Source organism: Pteropus alecto, unplaced genomic scaffold (genome assembly GCF_000325575.1).
Source record: "Pteropus alecto unplaced genomic scaffold, ASM32557v1 scaffold700, whole genome shotgun sequence".
NCBI classification, from domain to species: domain Eukaryota; kingdom Metazoa; phylum Chordata; class Mammalia; order Chiroptera; family Pteropodidae; genus Pteropus; species Pteropus alecto.
The window spans coordinates 985,571-1,003,491 of record NW_006429611.1 but is presented as its reverse complement, the minus strand read 5'-3'; the positions used below and the strand labels follow the sequence as shown (position 1 = coordinate 1,003,491).

The following is a 17,921-nucleotide window of genomic DNA, read 5'->3' as shown; positions in this document are numbered from 1 at the left end:
GCACATGACCCCACGCACAGACCCGCAAGAGGGAGGCGCGGTGAGCCCCGAGCATGGCGTGCGTGACGTGAGACCCTGTGCACAGCATGCGTGAGTGCGGCCCCGTGCGTGGCGTGTGCGTGGCATGCAGCCCCCGTGCGTGGCATGGGACCCCTGAGCGTGGCGTGCGGCCCCTGTGCGTTCTGTGTGGCGTGTGGCCCCGTGTGTGGCGTGCGTGGCATGCGGCCCCTGTGCATAGCGTGCGTGGCGTGCGCCCCGTGCGTGGCATGGGACCCCTGAGCGTGGCGTGCGGCCCCTGTGCATAGCGTGTGTGGCGTGCGTGGTGTGTGGCCCCTGGGCATAGCGTGTGTGGCGTGTGCGTGGCGTGTGACCTCTGAGCATGGCGTGCGGCCCCCGTGCGTTCTGTGTGTGGCCCTGTGTGTGGCCCCTGGGCATAGCGTGCGTGGCGTGTGTGGTGTGTGGCCCTGTGTGTGGCCCCTGGGCATAGCGTACGTGGCGTGTGACCTCTGAGCATGGCGTGTGGCCCCCGTGCATTCTGTGTGGCTTGTGGCCCCGTGAGTGGCGTGTGTGGCATGCGTGACGTGCGTGGCGTGTGTGTGGCATGCAGCCCCCGAGTGTGGCATCCGGCCATCGAAGCTCGGTGCAGACTGCGCTCCCGGGCCAGTTTCCGCCCCTGGAGTCCAGCTTCTCAGGCCCGGGGTGATGTCGGGAGGAGCGGGTCCTCAGTACGGATAGCGTTCCAGCAACTTCTGCGCCAGTGCCACCCGCCGCCTCCCACACCCACAAACAGTAACTGGGGCGCCCTGCCCTCCGCGGCGGTGCCCATCCTGACTCGGGGACAGCAGCTCAGCTCAGCCCGGACATGTACCTCTTTGCCCGTCTCCATGCCGATCAGGGCCAGCGCGCGCGCGCACACGCCCGTGCAGGCTCGCGTGCACAGCGGCCCCCTCCTGGTACGCACCCACAAGTGCTTGGAGGCTCTGCTGGCACCACCAGTGGTCACAGTGGTGACTCGGGCAGTCCCCTGCAGCTGTTGGCTGGCTCCCTCTACCCCGGCCGGCCCAGGAGGGTAGCACAGGGCCCAAGGGGGTGGCTTTGGGCCCTCGCGTCTGCGGGATACCGGGGAGCCCGCCTCTACTTTGGCCTGACGTGCGGCTGGCAGACGTGAGCCGCATCTCAGGAGATGTGGGTAAACTTCGCGGATGCCAGCGCCCCCCGCGTGGCACTGCGTGTTCCCAATGCATTCAGTGCTCGGGTTCAGGAGGCACCAGCCGTCACGGGAGTGACCCAGCTCTCTGCGTCTTGGGGCTGCAGGGATGAGGCTGCCCTGACACCCCCGACTGGCAGCCGAGCCCCTCCCGATCTGGAGGCTGGGCTGTGCTGGGCCCAGCAGCTGACCGGCCTGGGCCACCAGTGCTAATTCCCCTGTCATCTCTTAAGGTGACCTAGCTTAAGGGCAGTGACTGCCTGTTCCAAGCATCCCCTCAAAAACTCTGCCCCCAGTTTTTGGGGTGTTGGAGCTCTTTAGGCTGCAGCCTGCAGGGGCCTTTCCCACAGGCCTGAGAGAAGTCCTCGGGGACTGCCCCAGCCAGCCTCAGGCACATCCCTCCCCACGTCGCCCCCAGGCCTGCAGCTGGAGTCCCCGAGACCTGGGCCCAGCTGCTGAGGGGCGGGCCGGCAGCGAGCGGCCCCTCAGCTTCTGCAGAGGAGTGAATAGAACCAAACGTGCCCTTGGCTACATTTTCTTCTAATAGGAATAATTGAGTCGAATAAAATGCCATTACCATCTTGAAGTTTTCCGCGAAAATAATTTTCCTGCTATTACGCATTGTTCTTCCACTCGTGTGCGTATGGCTTAGAAAGAGAGGCTTCTTATGGGGGAGGCAGAGTTGGGGGTGCAGCAAGTGAGCATTTCCCGAGCGTGGGGCTGTGTGGGTTCAAACTGTTTTTAATGGGCCTTTTCATTATCGAGGACTGAGCGACAGAATGCCCGTCAGCCCCACGCGGCCGCGGTGGCAGGCTCGGGCCTCCTTCGTGGCACAATGCACCAGTGCGGGTCTCGGCATTGAAAGGATTTTTGTGCTGAAAAGTGTGCCCTTTGGAGCCCGGTGTTTTGTTTGCGTTTTGTATATGTGCCATTGTTCCCAAACTTCCTGGCTTCTTAAAATTCAAAGAGGGGTGCATTTTGCAAAGCAGATTGGATGTCTGGAAGCAGCGAGATTCCTCCCCTTCAGGGCCGGTGCGGCTCCCGCAGCTTTGGTCCCCGGGGGCCCTTTCGAGCCTGGCCCCCCCCTTCAGGTGCTTTGCGGGGCCGGAGGCCGCCCCCCGCCCCCCGCCCTCCAGCCTCACAGCCTCTGCCAGCGGCCGAGCCCGTCTGAGCCCTGGTTCTCTCTGCAGGGACAGTGGCACAGCAGCATCTTTAGTGGACTGGGCAGCATGGCCCACTGCTCCGGGGTCGTCTACCGCGGGATGTGGATCAATGGCCACCCAGTGGGTAGGTGTCCCCCGCTTCCTGTGGGCCTTTCGAGGTCCTCTTATGGGGTCACGCCGGGGTCTGCCTGCTTCTTCTCGGGTGGCCCTGGACAGTCACAAAGGAGGTGTTGGACGAAGAGGCGTCGAGGGGACAGGCATGGAGGGGACTCTACGGTCCCTCCTCCGAGGAAGCGCGTTTCGGCGTCGTTTCGGAAGGGCTCCTGACGTGCAGGGCCCCGTGAGACCTTGGACCCGAGGGGTCCGGCTGCAGCCAGGGCCTCCCAGCACCCAGTCCTCCCGCTCACGGGGTCTCCCACCACGGGGCCATCAGTACTGGGCCCCCTCACAGCCTCCCTCGCCCCCGGTTCCCTGTACTGTGACAAGCGCAGGTGGCCTGGGGACCTCCTTTGGGGAGGGTGTCGGCCTCCTCTCCCAGCGCTGACCCCGGCCTTAGCACGGCCTCCCGTTGGACCCTGGTGCCACCCCACGCACCTCAGGTGGGTCCCCGGAGCATGGTGGGAAGAGGCCGTACCTGCCACAGGCTGCGAGGGCACCTGCCAAGCGGGTGGACTCCCCTGAGGCCCAAGGTCCTGGGGGAGGAAGTGGCTGGAGACCTTGGGGGAGGGGCCCGAACCCTGTGGCCTGTCCCTGGGGGAGACGCCACCCAGCAGCCTGGGTGAAGGGCTGGATTAGGGGGAAGCCTCCTCGAGGGGCTCAGGGACCCTTCCGGCCCCCCAGCCTCAGCAGGGCCCAGGGTCCACCAAGAACATCTTAGTAATGTCCCCTTGGGAAGGAATCCAGGTCCCGCCCATCCCCAGATTTGGGGTCCTGTTGGAATACCTGGGTGTGAAAGACCCGGGCAGGAGGCGTGAGACCTGGCCTCACCTCCCCCCAGTGGGGGACTCAGGCTGGTGGCAGCCCTGGGACTCCCCCCACCAGACAGAGACTCTGCTGTTACCATGTGGGGTACCTGGCCTCCCCCCCGAAGCAGAGCAGGGCCGCCCCACGGTCGTCGGGAAGGCCCCGTACACGCTCCATGTGGCTTCCCTGGCTGGCCATTGCAGACGGCACTCCGGTCAGCCTCACGGGCACCCTTCCCAACATGGCCTTCAGGGACTTCGCTGTGCTGTGCCAGAGCCATCGAGTGGGTTCAGGGGTTCAGGGGCCAGCAGACACTGAAAACGCCATCTGCAGAAGCCCAGGCCCCCAGGACACCCCTGCAGGCCCTAATGGAGCCTGGCGGGAGGACTAGCCCTCGAAGGGCCAGCGGTGGGCCAGTGGCTGCAGAGCCTCGCCCAGCCCACACCGGGGAATGCAGGCCTGAGTCTGGACGGGACAGCGGGAAGGAGGGCAGTTGGATGTCCCACCAAGTGCAAAGCTGACCATGCGGCCCCGCTCACTCCCCACGTCAACGCTTGGCTGGCCCCCGTCAGGTCAGCTCTGGAAAGGACGGCTTCGGATAACCTCAGCTGACGCGCTTGGGCGGAGAGGGACACGGCACAGGGCGTCGGGATGAGAAAGCCCACGGCACTTCTACAGGTCTGGCCGCACACCTGTGAGGGTGCCCACAGCCCCCGGAGGGGAATCCGCAAGCAGCGAGCGACCCCCGCAGAGCCGCTTCCTTTGTGCACGCACCACCCGCAGCCCAGACGTGCCGGAGCCTGGTAACTCATCGATGGCTTTGCCGCCATCCGCTCTGCAACCAGTCGCCCCATTGGCTGGCACGAGGTCCTCGTGTCTGTGAAGAATGGGGTAGCGGGTACAGTGCAATCTGGAGAAGACCCACACGTTTACCTGAAGGACCTGCCACCAGATCCCCCCCCGAAAGCTCTCGGAGTGATTCCAGTTCCAGGATCAGCAGGCCCGGTTCCAGCAAGTAGCCAGCTCAGAAGCGAGGACCAAACCAGAACCCAGCTCGCATGCTGCAGTTAGTACCTGCCCCAAGCTCACGGTCACGGGCAGTCCCGTCCAGCAGGCACAGAAGGAAGAGTCCCCGTACAGAACGACAGGACGTGAGGTGCACACGGGGGTGAAAGGTCGTGTAAGGGGCAGCTGTGCCACAGGTGCAACGTGCAGCCCGCTTTCCCCGACACCTAGTAATGCGTAGTCTGAGCAGACACATCGGAGATTAAACCGGGAACAGTGGAGCCATCCACACGACTTTACGTGACTGGCGAAGAGGCAGAGGGAGTGGTATGAGAATACATTGGAAGGATGCGGTTCCATAGTGTAGCCGTTAGCACGTCTGCGTTACACGCAGAAGGTCCCGGGTCTGCGCCCCAGTGGAGCCACGGTCCATGGTCCACGGCCACGCCACCCTGAACAAGCCCAGTGTCTGATCTCGGAAGCTAAGCAGGGTCGGGCCTGGTTAGTACTTGGATGGGAGACCACCTAGGAAGACCGGGTGCTGTAGGCATAAATAATAATTATAATGAAAAATAATACATTTGATCATTTTTAAGGCTGTTTATAAAAAACCAGAGTTCAGCACTTATGAGGCTAAAGTCTGAAAATGTACATATCTGTATATAAATACATACTTGTGTTTGCTTTAGCTTTTCGTAATTAATGTCAACGGAGTTAGAATGGTGTGTTCCCTACCCACCCCCCACTTTTCATTTCCCGGCGCTGGAATAAAATTCCCATGTTTTATGACAAAGAAGTTAGAGCCAACCTTGAGAACAGGATCGTCATCCCAGTCTGAGTGACCGCCTGGGTCACTTCTGGCGAGGCCACCGGTCAGATCCCCAGCCTTTCCAGTCATGCACGCTCGTGTCTGGTCACACAGAGCCCTCCAGTTGCAGGGACGCCAAAGGCTCGGTGTCCCACCCCTGTTAGGGGACAGGGCCGGCGCCACCCGCCCACCCACTAAGCGGCCCTCTGCTCTCTCCCAGCACAAGCCACGAAGATGGTGGTTTTGGGGCCGGAGGTGATGGACGTGGCCCACGGCTCCTCCTTCACCCTGAGCATTGAGCTGCAGCAGGACGACGGGAAGGTGGCCGAGAGTGAGTGTCTCCAGGAGACGGCAGAACTTTCTAGAAAGATATTCAGGTGTCAGGTTCTCAAGTGGGCGAAGGGCGCGCGTGGCCCCTGGCGGCTGAAGCTCGCACCCTATAACGTCGTTCGGGACGCCTCGCGGCCACAGCCTTGGCAGGGGGGCGGCGGGAAGCCACGTGCGGGCACACGCGTGTGTGAGCATGTGCATGTGCGGGAACGTGCTGTGTATGCCGTGTGTGCGTGCACATGCCTGCGTGTGTCACGCACCCCACAGAGCGCAGAGGACGGTGACCGCGCCGCTGCCTGCGTCTGCGTAAGCCGCCTCAGCTGGCAAGAGGAGGTCCCTGTCTGCGGGGTGAATCCAGCAAGGACCTGGCCACCTGCCTGGGACCTCCTCAGCCCCGCAATGACGCAGGCGGGTGGGCGCGCTGGCTTCCCAAGGCCCCTCCCGCCGCTGGCGAGCGGTGCCCCCCACGGGCACCGGGGCCCCACTGCCGGCGACAAACTCGCATTCCAAGAGTCCTGCCTCCCTCCGGTCACAGGCTTTAATCAGGAGCCACGACGTGTGGCTCACACCAAGTACATGTCCTCACGACTGATTATTTCAACACCTTTACTGCGACATCATTTACGTACCATGAAGTTCATCCGTGTCAGCGATTTGATGATTCTCAGGACATTTACAGAGTCGGGCAGCCATCACGGCAGCAGAGGGCCGTTTGAGAACGTGTCCCTGCCCCGGAAAGGCCCCCCCCGCACACACACACATCCCCCGTGCCTGCTCACACCCCGTCCGCACCCTCGGCCCCAGGAGCCCGCTCCGCGGTGCCTCTGCCTTTTCTGGGCATTTCATGTGAGTGGAATTGTGCAGCATGTGGTCTGCAGTTCGGGCATGACGTTTCGGGGCTCGCCTGCCTTGCAACGAGTATGGGCACTTCCTCCCCTGTCCTGTCGTCTCCCGCCCCGGGCTTGCTGGGCACCCTGTCCCCACCCTCCCGCCCATGGACAGCTGCCCTGTTTGCCCGCTGGCTGCTGGGAACAGCGCTGCTGTGAAGGCTTTTGTTTCATTCCTCCGGGTCAAACATCTGCGCGTACTTCGTGTGTACACTGATACGCGAAAGTTCTGTAAACTTCCCAAGAAACTGCCACACTGCTTTCCCAGGTGGCTGCACCATTTTACCGGCCACCAGAAGCGAAGAAGGGTCCTGGTCGCTCCTCTTCCCGCCACACCTGGCCCTCCCGAGGACGTCGGGTGTCACCGAGACCCAGTTTTTAACAGACACGGGGCCATTCGGGTCACCTCTCGCTTCTTGAGTGAGCTCTGCCGCTTTGTCCAGGGAGTGTTTGTCCATTTCATCTGCTGCCAGAATGAGCACACCCCCTCGCTCACGCCTCGTCCTCTCCAAAGCAGCCATCTCCCCTCTCGTTCCTGAGACAGATCGTTGCTTCTTCTTTCTTTTCTTCCCGACCAGCCTGGCTAGAGGTTATCAGTTTCATTGATAAACAAGCGCCTTTTTGTTTTGTCTATTTCATCAATTCCTATTTTGATCTTACTTCCTTGCTTCTTCTTACTTTGGGTTTAATTTCCTGTCTCTAGTTCTTAAGGTGGAAACTAAGGTTATGTACTTCAGACCTTTCTTTTCTAATATAAGAGTTTACTGCTATAAATTTCCCCCTGAGCACAGCTTTAGCTGCATCCTGCAAATTTTTATATATCGTGCTTTCATTTTCATTCAATTCAAAATACTTTTTGATTTCCCCCTTTGACTTCTTATTGGACCCATGAGTTGGTCAGAAATGTGTTGTTTCATTTCCAAATATTTGGACATCTTCCTGTTGTTGATGTCCAATTTCTACGTGGCAAGAGTCATACTTTGCGTATCATGAGTCCTTTTAAATAAATAGAGACTTGCTTTATGCACAGATATGGTCCATTTCGGTGTGCACATTGAGCAGAGTGTTGCCTCTGCTTATTGTTTGGAATATTCTATAAATGTCGATCGGGTGTATTTTGCTGGTGTGGTCGTCTGAGTGTGTCCTCGCTGGTTTCCCGTCTCCCTGTTCTGTCAGTTATTGACAGTGGTGTTTTGAAATCTCTGATCATAGTTGTGGATTTGTCTATTTCTGCTTCCGTTTCTATCAATTTCTGCTTAATTATTGTGATGGTCTGTTATCGGGGGCATAAACATTTGTGATTTTTATGCTATCGAATTAGTGTACTCCTTATCATTGTAAAATTACCCTTCTTTACCTCCGGCAACAGTCTTTGCTCTGGTAGCTACTTTCTACAACACTAGTTTAGTCTTTCCTGCATTTTACATTCGTGTATCTAATAAATTTCACGATACATCGTTATTTTTGTTTAAATATCCATTTATCCTTTCAAGAGTGTTTAACACACGGAAAGGGAAAGCTCGTCCATTTAGCAACATAGTTGCCGTTTCTGGTTCGGCTCATCCCTTCCAGATTCCCACCTGGCGATTTCCTTCTGCCCGAAGGGCTTAACCTTTAACAGGTCCTGTCGTACGGGTTTTCTGGCGGCGGATTCTTTCAGCTTTCGTTCACCTGGAAACATCTCGATCTGGCTTTCATTTTTTTACTCTCGTTTTTACTGTTTCCTCACCCGAGGGGGTTTTCTGGGCTCTGCTCACGTCCCCTCTCGGCACCGCAGCCCACGCGTTCTCCGCGGCAGTGACCGGGCCACCTGGGGGCCACACCGTTCGTCCCCCATGTGTCAGGGGCCGCTGTCCTTGCCCGACGCCCAGGGTCTTGAGCACCCCGTCTCACCGTATTTCATACATGTGCCCACCAGGCACGGAATCCTCGGTCGTCCTCCAGGATGCCGCCCGCCACGTCGCCCCTTGTTGCCTTGCCTGTGACGTTCCCCATACCGAATCCGCTGTCCTCCCTACCCGTGAATCTCTGTACAAACGCGGCCCTTTTCTCTGGCTTTTAAGGTTTTCTTTATCACGGGTTTGAGCAGGTTCGTTTTAATGCGTCACAGTGTGGTTTTCTTCACGTTTCTTGTGCTTGGGATCCACTGAGCTCCTTGGATCTGTGGGTTTATAGTTGCATCAAATTTGGGGATGTTTCGGCCATTATTTCTTCAAATAATCTTTCTGTCGCAGCCTCTCCCTCCGTCTGTTAGGGACCCCAGTTACCCCTGCAGTCGCTGCTGGCAGCCACCCCACCGATTGCGAGCTCTGTCTCTCTCTCCCTCCTCCTTCCTTCCTTTCTGTTCATCTCAGTGCTTCACGCTGGATCGTTTCTGTGTTTTCAAATCCGTGAATCTTTCTTCCTGCAACGTCTCATCGGTCTTGATCAATTCCGGTGTATGTTTCATCTCATAGTTTTTGTTTCTAGAAATTCAACTTCGTTCTTTTTTTATATACATATTCTGTCTCTACTTTGGAACGCATGGAATACGGGGATAATGACAACTTTGAAAACTGTCCTTTTCCGCTAATTCTAACGTCTGTGTCGCTTCTGCGTCGGTTTCGATCGATGGAGTGTCCCCCTCTTCACACGCCTAGTAATCTTTGATTAGATGCCAGACGTTGCGACTTCTACCTTGTTGGGGGCAGGATATTTCTGTGCTCCTATAAATATGCTTGAGCTTTGCTCTGGGTGCGGCTAAGTTACTTGGACATAGTTTTAGGTCTTGCTGTTGTGATTTGCTAGGTCCAGACAAGAGGTCAGTCCGAGACCAGTTCGTCCTCGTTCTGAGAACACTGCCCAGGGTGCTGTGACTTCTGCGTTCCCCCAGCCTGGCTGATGGGACCTGCGCCGCGCACCATCCACGTCGGCCCCCGGCCGGGTCCCCCTTTCTCCCTCGCCCTGAGCACTGACCTGTGCTCTGCCGTCCACCCGCGGCCCCGCAGGACTCTGAGTCCCGCTGTGCGCCCGTGCTCCAGACGTCCAGCCCTGTCTCCCACCCGAGGGGCTTTTCTGGGCTCCGCTCGGGTCTCCTCTCTGCACCCCACTCCACGCTTCTCTGCGGCAGCGACCGGGCCACACAAGGCCACACCGTTTGTCCCCCATCTTTCAGGGACCACTGTCCTTGCCGATGCCCAGGGTCTTGAGCACCCTGTGTCACCTGCTTTTGTGGCTCCGAGCAGGAGGGTAAATCGGTCCCAGCTACTCCCTCTGGACCAGAAACGGAAGCTGGTGAGACCACAGCTGGAGTTTCACCATGCTTGGCTCCACTTCGTTTCCGGTCGGAGCCCTTCCCGTGTCTGCCCTGCTGGGTCCCCCTTTCCGGATCTCGGCAGCATGAGCGGCTGGACGGCCGGCCTCCCTGGCTGGCCAGCGATGGCACTGACTCTGCGTCCTCACTGCGCCCTGAGTCCCAGCGTCCACGTGACTGACGCGCGCTAGGTGTCTCGGGTGTAGACAGTTGGGACAGAGCCCGTCTCTGGGTCAGGGTAGGAGATGGGCAACAAGGGGCAATGTCCCCCTGGGTGGCCAGGCCCCCGAGGCGCGGCGGGTGCCCTGGGGCCCAGCCAGGCTCGGGTCCAGGAGGGCGGGTACAGCTTGGCCGAGGGCACCAGGAGCAGGTGGCACATGGCCGTGCCAGGGCTGTGCTGTGAATGCCCCCCGTGCCCGCCGCCCTGAGCCCCCGCGCCCTGTCACGGTCTGCTTCTCTCTCCCTCCCGGAGGCGAGGACGGCCGGGTGTTGACGATCTCTGCGGGCGTCCGGCACGTGCAGCTCGCGGCCCATTCCGAGGTCAGCTTCTTCACAGTGGACCAGGACAGCCAAGAAGCCCCCATCCAGACCCCATTGTGAGTAAGGGTGACTACGGGCGACACCGCCCGGGGTGGGCGGGGCAAGGGTCCTTCCTCACTGCCCAATTGCTCTACCCAGGGCCCTCCTCGCATCCCCCCCACCCCGGCCCTGGGGACCCAGTGGTGACTGCCAGACAGGACGTGCCCAGCCAGGTGGAGGGAACCAAAGGCATCTTCAGTCAGTGTGCCAGGCGGGGCGGGGGTGGGGGGCCGGCAGGGCGACATGGGACGACAGGGGCTCCGGAAGCCTCCAGGGGTCCCTGAGCAAGGCCTCTCCCCCTCCCTCCCTCCTTCCCACCACCCTGGTCTCAGAGGGGCCGCCTCGGCCCTCTCTCCTCCCTGGAAGGGGCCGGGCCACTGTGTCCCCCAGCACGGTGTTGAGCCCAGGCCTGCATGTTCCCTTCACAGCGGGTTCGAATGCATCACCTACCCTCTGTTGGGCCCCACGTGTGGGAGCCCGGAGCCCAGAGCTGCCCCAGAGAGTGCTGACAGCGACTCGCCACTCCCCAAGGGAGACCAGGAGGCGGCGCTGGCATCGGACACCTTGCGTGGCCAGGGGGACACCTCCAGTGACCTGCCCGGTGAGTGGGCCTAACCAACTGATCAGTGGTGGGTGGCACAAGCTCTTGGGTGTGTGTGGTGACAGCAGGCCTCTCAGACCCTGGACAGAAGGCAAACCAAGTTGGTCCCCGAGAACCCGGGCACATTGGACCTGAGAGAGGCAGGACGTCCCTGGAAGATGGTGCCCAGACCCTAGCAGGCCCGGGCTGGAGAGCAGGCAGGACTGTCCTCCTCGGGGCTAGTGGCCATGGTGGAGGGTCAGAAGGCAGGCTGGCATCTGCCCTGCCCTCGGTGTCCAGGTGGCTGGGGCGCACATCCTTCCCGTGGGAAGCCAACGCCCACAGAGATGGGGGCGGGGAGCAGCCCCACCGGCCACAGTGGCCGTCCTCCGCTTGACGTGCAGGTCCGGTCATCACTGTGAATGCGAGGCGAGGTCATTTTGTCCATCTGCGTGCGCCGGCAGTGGCCGCGGCCCCCTGGGCTTATGGTTGCAGGGCTATTTCTGGGTCCATCAGGCCGAGGGCCAGGCCAAGGCCACTGCCACCAAGAGGCGGTCAGACTGGACAGGACAGTCGGCCGGTAGGAGCCTGCCCCTCTGCTCCCAGCCATGTGGGAGTCCTGCGTGGTCACCGGGTCTTCCGGCTGATTCCGCTCCTGTCTGGCCAGCATCTCCGTGTGGCCTTGGCTCCCAGTCGCCCATGGAGATGTGGCAGGTGAGAACCTTATCCACACAACGCAAGGTCTGGCTTCGCCACGGATTATTCCAGAATTACTCCTGGAAGCTGGGTGCTGAACCCTCCACGGCCCCAGGCATCGCGTACATGCACACACGCACACATGGACACACACGCACATACACAATGCACGCACATGCACTCACGTACACAACGCACGTACGCACACGTACACAATGTACATGCACGTGTGCGTGCATACACACATGCACACATACATGCACACATGCACATGCACATGCAAGCATAAGCACGCACACAACACACGCACGTACACAACGCACATGCATGCATGCACTCACATGCACACACGCACATGCACACACACAGGCATGCACATATGCACACGCAAGCATGCACACGCGCACATCTCAGTGGGGGGCATGTGAGTTGCTGGCACTCCAGCTGTGCATCGCTCATGGGGGACCTGCGGTGTCCCTGTGCCCCTGCCGTACGAAACAGTGCTGGGGTCCGCACTGGGCAGACTCACCACACTCTAGGTTCCGGGCCTTCACACTCCCCTCAGCCCTTTGACCTTTGAGCCTCGCCCCTACTCCCCGCCCAACCCCGTTAGCGTTCCAGCCCTGAACGCTGCCAGGGGTCACACTGCGAGGCTGGTGACCTCAGGCGGAGGGTCCTTTCTCCGAGGCGCGTGTGGCCCCAGGGGCGGCGGGGCCAGAGGAGCCTCGGGCGCCCGGCCCCGCCCCCTTCTTCGCTTTCACCGCAGTCTGCAGACGCGATTTCACGCTGCCTCTCGGTAAAAGTCTCAGATTTCTGCGTAAGAACACCCGTGGGTGCCACGCCTCTCACCCAGAGGGACGTCATAGCCTATCAAGGACTCAGTGGGAACCAGGCGCCAGGAAAGCCCGTGTGGCGGCTGTGCCGGGTGTGACGGCGTGGGCCTGGCGTAGGCTCAGGGGCCACCCTTGGGTGCCGGGACGCAGGGTCAAGCGCCGGAGGTGCCTCTGGGGAGACCAAGGGGACCCGTTTCTGTGAGCCCCGCAGGGGGCTCAGATGCCCGCTGAACACTCTGCAGCCACATCAGAAAACCCCAGGTCCCTACCCCGGTGCATCCGGGGACCGCCAGGGTGACAGGCCCGGCCGCCGCTTCACCGCCTTCCAGCTGAGCCTCTCTGTGCCTCAGTTTCCTCTCCAGTAAAGCGAGGACACAGTGGCGTCCGCCTCCGGGTCGGCTGACGCCCTCCCGTTCCCACCACGGAGAAGAGGAGGGGGCCCCTTTCTGCTTTTAGTTCTGCTGAAACTGGTATTCCCCTCAGGGGAGCAGGTCCCCCCCGACGCTGGACGCCACGCAGGGCCACTCTGCTAACGTGCCCCTATCACGCACGTGGCCCCAGAGCTCCCTCCCCTCCGACGCCCCTCGGCCCCTTCAGCCGTGTTGGGGGAGGGGGCTGCAAAAAACGAAGCCATTGCAAACAGTTCTGCAGCCGCGAGGGGGGAGCCGGCCCTCGGGAGACAGATCGGGAGACGGAGCCCCGCATGCTGACGGCGCCCCACTCTCGAGGCCAACCCCCTCTCCCCGCCCAGCAGGCGCGCCTGGCCCAGCCTTGCCGGAGCCCAGCAGCAGTGGGGCCAGCATGGCCGCGGGGGCAGGGAGGGCAGGCGCACAGTGGCCAGGCCTCTTTAAGAAAATGGCTCGTCCTACACTTGCGTGGGGACAGGTATCTTTGACTTGGACGGTTCCTTTATCCTGAAGGAAAGCGAAAGCGCAGCCTTCCGAAGCGCCCCCGCCCGCCCCCGGGAGCGTGCACTTCTACGTCAGACCAGACGCCCGTCCCGCCCACGCGGCCCCTGGCCTGGCCACGGCACTTTCTCGCTGGGTTCCGGTTCCAGCGTCTTTCTTCGGCCAGACCTTCGCCAAGGACCCTCAAGCCCTTCTTCAAGGGGGTCGGGGGCCCGGTGGCCGTGCCGGTTCCAGCCGGGTCCCACTCCGTGCTCACCTGGGCCAGGGCCATGGGCACAGAACATAGGACGCCAAGGGTGACACCTGCCACCACCAGTCTCACAAGTGCAGGGCGGAGGCCACTACCCAGGGAATTTCAGGTCAAAAGATAATTCAAAACAAGTCTTGAAATAAACTGGGACGAGAAAATCCCCGGGGCGATCGTCCCTGTTGGAGGCGCCGACGACCCCAAGCAGGCAGAGCCAGTGCCGTGTGCTTCGGAGGCGCAGGCGCACTGTAGGGCCCCTCGCCAAGTCCCAGGCGCCAGGGACGCCCCGCGACTGAGCACGCGCAGCCCCGCCAGACCGCGACGCCCTCGGCCAGGCCTCGTCCCACCCACGGCCTTGCGCCCACCAGGAACACCCGGGACTCGGCCCTCTCCGGCCGGCTCGGCCGAGCTGCTGAGCTCACGCAGGGGTCTGCTAAGTTCGGCTCCATCCGGGGGCTGTGGCTTGTGACAAGGTTCAGCTGCTGCTAACAACACGGTACTGTCTTCATCTCTATTCACGTTTACTTCTCACCTTGAAGTTCAGAGGTGGGGGTGATGCTCCCCGTCACCAAGGACCCCGTGATCCCAGACGGCTGCACGTGCGCCCGCCATCACGCCTGGTCCCAGCGAGCAGGAAGCGGGGGCACAAGGCACAGGGGGCCCATGCGCCTCAGAAGCCTGCTGGGGGCCACCCCCACTGCTGCTTACACCTCATCGGCCAGGGCTTGGTACCCGGCCGCAGGGAGGCAGGAAGCGCCGTTTGCCAGCTCGGAGAAGACGGCGGGGAATGGACGTTTCCCGTCAGGCGACCATCTTTGCCGAATGGTCTGGAAGCACAGATGGGAAACCCCGGCACCGGCCAATGCTCCCGGGCCCTGCCGGGTGCCGGGCGACCGGAGACCGCGTGGGCAACGATGTGCGCCTCCCGCCACCTGCAGGGACGAACCCGGGCTGCATCGGCCAGCACCTGCCCTCGGCCTCACCCCTTACGCACACCCGTCCCACCCTGCAGCCCCCCGCAGGACCGTCCCGCCGTGGTGCTGAAGACGCTGGCCTGTCAGACCTGCGGGAGCGCGGGAGACGCCCAATCCTGTGTAAGGGGCCACCAGCGCCGGGAGTGAGTGGGGGTCCTGGGGAGCAGGTGGCCCACCAGCTGGGCGGGCTGGCCCAGTGCCAAGTGCCGCGTGAGGAGCTGGGCCCCATGCCCTGCCCTCCTCCTGTGTCACGGCGTCACTCACAGATGAGAAGCAGTGCCCTGGGTGGCCTCCCCAGTCCTAGACGGGTGACACCTCACTCTCCGGGTCCTGACAGCTGGAGGCAGAGCCAGGAGGCCTGGCCACGGGGTCCAACCCTGAGCAGCCGTCTCCCGGCGTCCCAGCTGGACTCGGCATCACAGGACACCTGGCAGGCCTCACCTGCGGCCTTTGCCCCTGGAGGCAGTGCCGGCGCCGGCTGAGTGGTTAGCACTTGAGGTGCAGGCAGGGACCACCTGACGAGTGTGGACAGGCCGCTGGCGGCCACCCCATGCGGCCCGTCTGCCGCTGCACCAACTGGAAGCAACGCCTCCCATCAATCAGGCGAGCAGTGTTCTGGCCGAGGTCCAATTCAACCCCTTGAGCAGTTAGGGGTTTGTGTGCCGGGGCGTGGCCGGGAGGGAGGCCCCCACCGCCCTGCAGACCGGCGAGGCCGTGCGAGGGAGCCGAAGAGCGTGTCACGGGCGGCGCCCGCCTCTGCGTGTCCCTGAGCTCGTGTGCCGGCAGCGCGGGTGCATGGGGCAGCCACAGGCACCCCGTGCCCCCCAGCACCCCCAGCTCTCTCCATGGAAGGCAGTGTGGCCCATCGAGATGTTCCACCCTCGGGGGGAAGGAGGAGAGGGGCCCCGGAGGGCACCCACTGGGTCAAGGCCCCTGGGGTCTCCGCCCTGTCCCACAGTCTCCCCAGCACACAGCAGTGGGCCCCCTGGGGCTCATCCAGCACCCCGCTTCCAGCTGCCAGACGGCCTGGGCTGCTCCGGGGGCCCGCCCAGCACCCGGCTGGGGAGCTCGACCTTCACCCCGCCCCCGACGGCAGCTGGACAGCCTCCCCCGGGATCTGACAGGCAATTAAGACAAAAAAACCTTCTAAAAACCCAGTTTCCAGTTATACCCATGAGTAAAACGGGGAGAGAAAACGCTTCCTCTTTCCAGAGGCCTAACGCAGTGACACATAATTGCAGAACTCTGTATTTTATTGTTGTGTTGATATGAAACATTTCAGTCGTGTCATTGTTTCTAACTTTCAGACAAGATTTGCTTTTGGTCGAGAAGGCAGGCCGCTCCCCTGGACGTGGATTCCCGCCGGACGGTCTGAGCCCCATTTCGGTTAAATTACAGCACCCGGATCTCAGTAACAAGCACATTGATTTCGTATTCAAAAAGATTTTTATATTTAGTCTCTTAACCTTTTGTAATTCCCACCCACAGCTCTAAACGGTGGCACCCTTTTACGTTAATTGTTGTCAGTGGGGCGTCTGCCTCGACCTGTAATTTAGGCCCATTGAATCCTAATGCAGGTGCCGATAATTGCCGAGGGACCCGGGCAGGCTGGCTGGGCCCCCGTGGCTCAAACAATCCCCAGTAAATTGGATTTGGGAACCTGAAGCAGCCACAGCCGGCAGAGAACCTCAAATCGCTTTCTTCTTCTTTTTTTTGTCCTTTATCAAATGCACAAACCACCCCCACCCCACCCCGCCCCCACCCCTGGAAATGTCTCCAGTTGATCCGAGTGACTCGTTTTATCATTTGTTGAACAAATGGTTTTGAGCGCTCATCGGACGGGACCTGCGAGACATTGCCCGTAACTATAAGACGGTTTTAAAAATCAGGGTGCCCTCTGCCGCTGATCCAACCCTGCCAACAAGTGACAGGGCGTGTGGCAGCCACGCCCTGGAGATTCCGCGGCCCCTCGGGGCGGTCACGCGCTGCATCGTTAACGGTCTGTGGCAGCGTGGAAGATTCGTGTTTGGGGAGGGAAATTTGTACCATAAACGCCTCCTCCGGGAGTCAGAGCTCACAGAGGCAACGGCCCAGAGAAGGGGGTGCAGACACCCAGCGAAAAGGCCGGAGCGAGGCCAGGCGGGCTCTCTCCCTCGTGACTGCTGGACGGGCCCCAGACCACTTAGAGCTGCCAGACCAGCCAGGGACAGTGACCTCGTTTGTGTTTTGGTTCGGACAGTAGGGCCATGGATCGAACTTGACCAGTGGCCGCTGGCAGCTTGCAGCATCAGACAGACAGCGGCTCTGCCTGGCCTCGCAGTGGGCCCACGGCGGGGGACACCTGCCAGTCCCTTCTGCTCTGCAGAGCTGGCCCGGCGTCCTAGGCCGTGTGGTGCCCCACCTAGAAGAAGAAAGCGATTCGAGGTTCTCTGCCGGCTGTGCCGGGAGCCGGGCCTCTGCCTGCATCAGCCACAAGCTCGGCCAGGTGGCCCCTCAGCAGCCAGTGGGGCCTCAGCGCACATCCCTCTAAGACAGCTGCAAACACCCATCCATTCTCTTCCCGAAGAACAGGGGCGATGAGTTCTGCGTTGCTAAGAGAAGCATAAGCCCCCAGCCCGAGGCCGACCCTGCCCGATTCAGAAAGCAGGCTGCTGCGCGCGGACGCCTGGGCCCTGCCCCGCGGACCCCTCGCCTGCGTCCAGGCCACTAAGGCCTACAGACCACTGCGCCGACGGGCCCGGGGGCTGCTCCCTGCAGGCGGCCCCCGTGTCGGAGCGCTGCTGCCGGCTGCCCCGTTTCAGGCCACCATGTGGCCTCTGAGCCTCTGTCCAGGGCCATCCCAGTCCCGGGACTGCCATGGACGGGCCTCCCTGGACGTGCGTCCTCAGTGGCACAGGCCCAGTAAAGGGCGCGTCGCCGTGAGGAGGGCCGATGGACGCAGCCTCCCGGCTGTTATTCGCACAGGAGCGGAGCCCGTTGTTGGCCTCAGCGTCCAGGCCCCTCGTCCCGTCGGCTGTCCCCTCCCGGGACGGGCTGCTTTATAGCCGAGCCACCCCCACAGGACAAGGAGAGGCTATGCCGCCCCGGGCTGCTGCTGCTCTCCGGTGTCTGGCTGGGACCCTGGGTGAGCGGGCACCCAGAGCCCCTGTGTGGGCGGCTGACCGCCTGCTTTGCCCTGCCCCTCCGGGCAGTGCCCCCGCCCTGCGCTGTCCACCGGGGTGGCCCTGCCTGGCCCTGCCGACCTGTGTGCAGACAGCCTGGCGGGGCGTCAGAAACAGCCTTGGAAGGAACCCCAGGTCAGGCCCAACCCTGGGGGTTTGCGGCAGGAACGAGCCCCTTCCGTGTGGCACTGCTGGGGGGTGGTGACGACTGCCACGTCTGGTCTGGGGAGGACTTTCGGCCGAGGGCACCTGCAACAGTTCTTAGAGGGGAGCGGCTCGCAGACGCGG

General features: G+C 61.6%; 1 pseudogene; it reads left to right on the top strand.

Moving 5' to 3' along the window:
• The first annotated feature begins 4,772 nt into the window (after window positions 1-4,772).
• LOC112481628 lies at window positions 4,773-4,888 on the top strand (annotated as a pseudogene).
• The last annotated feature ends 13,033 nt before the right edge of the window (window positions 4,889-17,921 follow it).